This window comes from Siniperca chuatsi, linkage group LG15, assembly GCF_020085105.1.
Source record: "Siniperca chuatsi isolate FFG_IHB_CAS linkage group LG15, ASM2008510v1, whole genome shotgun sequence".
Classification (NCBI taxonomy): domain Eukaryota; kingdom Metazoa; phylum Chordata; class Actinopteri; order Centrarchiformes; family Sinipercidae; genus Siniperca; species Siniperca chuatsi.
The window spans coordinates 9,608,434-9,614,086 of NC_058056.1; the positions used below are offsets into that span (position 1 = coordinate 9,608,434).

Below are 5,653 nucleotides of genomic sequence, written 5' to 3' on the forward strand. Positions count from 1 at the left end.
GCTACTTTTACTTAAGTAAAGGATCTGAATACTTCTTCCACCACTGGCATCATGTGTACATAATGTCTGTGTGTTTGCGTATGGGGGCTCTCTTGAAATCCCTCCTCGAGACAGGCCAAGTTGAGGGTCTGTAAGCATTTATAGAGTCGTTATAATAATAGAGTGGGTCACACCAAAAAACTCAACAGCAGCTCTGGGATTTTCCAGCCCTCCACTCAGCCTGTGCCAAGACACTGTTTGGACAGAGAAGGCTGGAGATATTGAATGCCTTGTCTAGTGTTACGCAGGGGAATAGCCTAATCCAGACTGGGCCCATTCTTTCCCACATGAATGCTGTGTGTTTGTCTGTACTCATGCATGTTTGTGTGGATGTGTGTGCGTCAAGAGGGGCCGGTAAGAGAATCAAGAAACAGACAACATCCTCCTGCTGCGCAGAGAGGGCCTGGAGAACAATAAAGCCTGGCGAGTGAAGGAAGCACTCTGGCTGGAGGCCGGCGACTGGACAACGCTTAGCTTGTTTTGGGCCCTGAAACAAATAAATGACAGTTTCACAAGCTCGCACACACACGCAGATGAAAACCTACGGAAATCAATACGGTTTGTTTATAACAAAAGGATTGCATGATGACAAAACAAATTCAAGCTGTAATCAATCTGCAAGTCAACATTTCAACACACACATGAGAGCATGCAGAGACAGATTTGTAAGTGCACTAAAGGTTTTGAGCTCTATTTGTTTTGCACACTCCACTCATGATCTGCTGTAATATTTTCCTCCTGATGTTCAAACAGCAATGTACATCAAAAGAACATGCCTAAATGTAATGGTTATGTCACTCCAGGTTTTTTTCATGTTCTCCTGTGACTCTTCCCTGTCTCCTCCTCCCCGCTTGTCTGTGCGTGTGTGTGTGTGTGTGTGTGTGTGTGTGTGTGTGCGTGTGTGCGCGCACTGTGGGCATGGCTATCTCTCCTGGCACCTGGTTTGGCTCCACACCTGACTCCAATCATCTCATCAACTCTCAACTTAAATACTCCAGCTCTGCAACCACTCGTCACCAGATTGTTCCGTCCTACTCAGTGGTAGTGTGCTCTTGGCCGAACTGCTCGGAGTATTGTGTATAGTGTGCCTTCTTGTGTTTTTTTCCCTGTGGTTACTTGGATCTTCTCTTTTGTTCCTCAGGACTCCGGTGCCAGCGTTGTCGCCCAACCATCTCCTACACACCCCATCTCAGCTCATCTCCAGCCATTCTCCATTACATCTTACTGCCTGCCCCTGCCGTCCTCAGCCCAGCGAAACCCCTCCATCTTATCCTCACTGAGTCATTAAAACGTTTTACTTACTACCTCTGTCTCTGTGTCTGCTTCTGGGTTCGCCAAAAACAAAATGTAACAGAACAATCTGGCCAAATATGGCCAAAATACCCAGCAGACACAGAATTACTCTGCCAAGCCCTAGCCTGTCAAGGTGTGGTAGTTGGACATCACGAGCAAGTTCTCCATGATATCATGGACACCTTGCACTCCCTCAACTCCAGTGTCTCTCAAGCGTACGTGTGGATCAATCATCACATGCCTCACTACCACCCCCGTCACAGTGGCCACTGCTGTTTCCACGGTCGCTCCACATCCACCTGAATTCCCTATTTTTTTCTCCAGCCCAGCCGGTTCAACCTCGCCCAGGAGCCATACTTGTCCATTCCACAGCGGTATTTAGGCTCCTGTGGGCGCTTTCTCCTCCAGTGCTCCATTGTGTTTCAGATAAGTCTCGTGTAGCTTTTATTATGAGTTTACATTTCGGTAAAGCTTCTCAGTGGGCCTCAGCTTTATGGGGATGGGCATCACCTATTCGTCAAGTTTTTTTTCTGTGTTTGTAGCTGAAATGAGAATAATATTTGATCACCCTGTTCATGGCAGGGAGGCCACCACTAGACTTGCCTGCCTGCTTGCTGAGAGTGGGTGGGATGAAGTTGCCTTACAAGGCATATTTATTCGGGGGCTATCTGATAGTGTGAAGGATGAGACTGATAGTTTAGACTCTTTCTCTGTATTTTCTCCTCCATGAACGTCGTAGGGAAAAGTCAGGTCATTCCACTCCCCCGTTCGAACCCAGATCCACCCTCCGCAGTAGACCTGACAACCCTACTGTATCAGCCCTGTCCCTCAGCTCCTCCCCTCTACTCCCCGCTGAAGAACCTATGCAGCTTGGGAGAGCTCGCCTTACTCCCTCCGAGTGCCGTTTTGCAAAAGGGCTTGTGTGTTTACTGTGGAAAAGCTGGCCGCATCCTTTCCACTTGCCCCATCTGCCAAAAGAGCGGGCTCATCAGTAATTGGAGGGATCCTGATGAGCCAGACTTCCGTTTCACCTCCCGTCCCTCACCGCAGTTTGTGCAGTTTGAAACTTCTCTCCTCTCCCACAACAAATCTATCACCCTTGTGGACTCCGGTGCTGATGACAGTTTTAGTGATTCCTCCTTTGGCCCAAAATGTTTTTCCTGTGGAAAAACTACCTGTGTCTAATGTTAATGCCTTGGATGGAAGACTCTTGGCTCAGATCACCTATACTACAGTTCCCCTGAATCTCGTCCTCTCTGGCAATCGCTGAAGTAATTGAGTAGTTTTCACTTACTTGTATTTTTAACTGCAAGTCAATATTTTTATTGCTAAATTATCTGTATATATAATTTTTTTTTCTGTTTATTTCACACATCCAATGTTAACATCTGTTTCCCATGCCAATTAAGCCTAATTGAATTAAGTTTCTTGTCATTTCCTCACCTCAGGCCCTTGTAGTGTTAGGCCAGCCCTGGCTTATCCGCCATAACCCATATAGTCTGGTCCACTAGTTATGTGGTTAGCTGGAGCACTTTTTGTCACTCTCACTGTCTCCAGTCTGCACTCACTCCCCCTCAGGGTGCTGCCACCCTCTCCTGAGTCCCCTGACTTCTCTACAGTTCATCAGTTTACCATGACTTAGAAGTGTTCAGTAAGCAAAGTGCTCAGACCTTGCTTCCCCAAAGACCTTACAACTGTGCTATTGACTTGCTCCCTGGAGCCCCTTTCCAGTCGTTTGCACAACCACGTCACGTCCTGAGAGGGAGGCTATGGAAATATATCCATGTCTCCCTAGCTAATGGGCTAATTCGTCCCTCTTCTCTTAGGGGTTGGATACTGTTTTTTATGGAAAAGAGAGTTCATACCCTGTGGCCCTGTATTGACATCCGTGGCCTTAATGACGTCACTGTGAAAAATAAATATCCTCTCAGTGACTCTGCTTTTGAGCCCCTTCACCAGGCAACAGTGTTCTCCACAACGCCTACCACCTCATCCGCATCCGAGATGGGAACAAATGGAAAACTGCCTTCAACACTCTACTCGGCCATTTTGAATACCCGGTCATGCCCTTTGGTCTCGCCAACGCCCCAGCAGTTTTTCAAGCCCTGGTCAAACGATGTCCTCCGGGACATGCTGAACAGATTCATCTTCTTCTATTTGAATAACATACTCATCTTCTCCTGGAACCAAGAGGAACACATTCAACACGTCAGGTTGAACTCTTTGAAGGCTGAAAAATGTGAATTTCACATCTCCTGTCAGTTTTCTGGGCTTCATTATTGAGCAGGGGCTGGTGAAGACAGACCCAGCCAAGGTGCAGGCTGTAGCAGTCTCGCCAACACCCACTTCCCGGAAACAGCTATAACGGTTTCTGGGATTCTCCAACTTCTACAGGAGGATTATCCAAGACTACAGCAAGGTGGCGGCCACTCCATTCATCTGGATTCCTGAGAGAGACACAGCCTTTTCTAAATTAAAACAACTTTTCTCATCAGCCCCCGTAACTCACCCTAACCCTTTGTTACAGTTTGTGGTTGAGGTTGACACCTCAGATACTGGCATGGGGGCCGTCCTCTCCCTTAAGGATCATAAGCTTCATCCCTGTGCTTGTTTCTCCTGGCACCTGGTTTGGCTCCACAACTGACGCCAATCATCTCATCAACTCTCAGCTTAAATCCTGGCTCCAGTTCCGTCCTACTCAGTGGTAGTGTACTCTCAGCCAAACCGCTCGGATTATTTTCTAGTGTGCCTTGTGTTTGTCCCTGAGCCTGTGGTTACTTGGATCTTCTCTTTTGTTCCTCAGGAGTCCGGTGCCATCGTCATCGCCCAGCCATCTCAGCTCATCTCCAGCCATTCTCCATTACACCTGCCGTCCTCAGCCCAGCAAACCCCTCCCATTTGATCATTGATTCATTTAAACCTTTTACTTACTACAACCTTTGTCTGCTTCTGGGTCTGCCAAAAACAAAACCGACAGGTTAGGGAAATAGACCGATGATTAGGCAGGCTCTAACAGGATGACTCTTTACTTTCAGTTCAATCATTGTTCAGTAAAGTGGTAAAATCAAAAGATGATGGGCCTTCAAGCACTTTCTCAACTTAACTTGTGTCTGAACAAGTTATGGTAATAAAACAGTGTGCACTTGCACCAGGTCATGTGTAGTGGTACTATATATTCCTCGAGGCTGCTAACAACAATTACACTGCACAGGATGAGTCACATACCTGTTAAAGGATGGGTTCACACACAAGTTTATCTTAAAATAAAAAAACATAACAAATTAGAGCTATGCTGTCAGAAAGCCAAAGATATTAGACAAATGATAAGTAACAATGGATACTGGACAAAAGGGATCCTTTGTGGGCAGCTTATAATTTTCTGTTTGGCAGAAAACGAAAGGTGGGTAACTATGTACTTGTCTCTCAGGCAAGTTTCATGTCTAAAGTGAAATTTTATTATATGGTAAAATTCAGAGAATGCAGCAGGTGCCTGAAAGCCAGAAACATGCATAAATCTTGATAAATTCATAAATCTATTGTAATATGATTAGAAAAATGGTCACCATGGTTCTCTTAAGTTCACCCGATTTGCATTAACTGGGCTACAGCATGTCAAAACTACAGCATTTCTGCACTTTGGCACAAAATGGCACCAAAAGGGCAAGTGATGGAATTTTGAGGACTTCATTAGCCACAAATCCTGTAAGGTACAGCAATGAGAGTAGGCTAAATGTTATTTTATAAGTGTGTGCTGGGGTTGAGGTGATGTAAAGGTGCAGCCAACTAAAGCTGCAACTAAAGTGCATGTATTTGTGTGTGTATGTGTGTGTCAGCCAAACCTCCTACTGTAGCTTGTCTGGCCACATCTCCAGTTATAGCTCAATAAACTGTGCTGTGGCCTTACTGTACATGTATTTGCTCACACAGACACATATCAATGGAAACATTAACACACGTAAATACAAACCCAACATACAGTGAGTGTGTGTAATTCAGACGTTTGTTAATGGGACTGTTCTTTAGAGAGGTGCAGTCATGGAATCATGACAGTTGACTCTCAGACCTCTTAGTGTGGTTTGTTTTTCCTCAGTTAGACTAAAAAATGTTGGTGTCTAAGTCCCCCCCCTCCCCGTGTGTGTCTATCTCTCCGCCCAACTTCCCATTCATGCCCGAGGCTTGGTTTTCCTCCCACTGGTCCTCCAGGTTAATTTCAGAGAGTGCCAGCTTGCCACAGGTTAGACAGAAATAAACAGTCAGGCTCTCCAAGTTAAACAGCGACCTTGTCATACCATCTGAAAGCCCCTCTGCTTCCTCTTGGCCG

General features: G+C 46.0%; 1 long non-coding RNA gene across 2 annotated transcripts; it reads left to right on the forward strand.

Annotated features, from left to right (window-relative positions):
- LOC122862216 lies at positions 1-5,240 on the forward strand. Of its 2 annotated transcripts, XR_006374655.1 has the most exons (3): positions 1-1,080; positions 1,181-4,036; positions 4,136-5,240. It is a non-coding gene; the product is annotated as an uncharacterized LOC122862216 (long non-coding RNA). The 2 variants fall into 2 exon arrangements; XR_006374654.1 differs by having other exon boundaries at positions 1-4,036.
- The last annotated feature ends 413 nt before the right edge of the window (positions 5,241-5,653 follow it).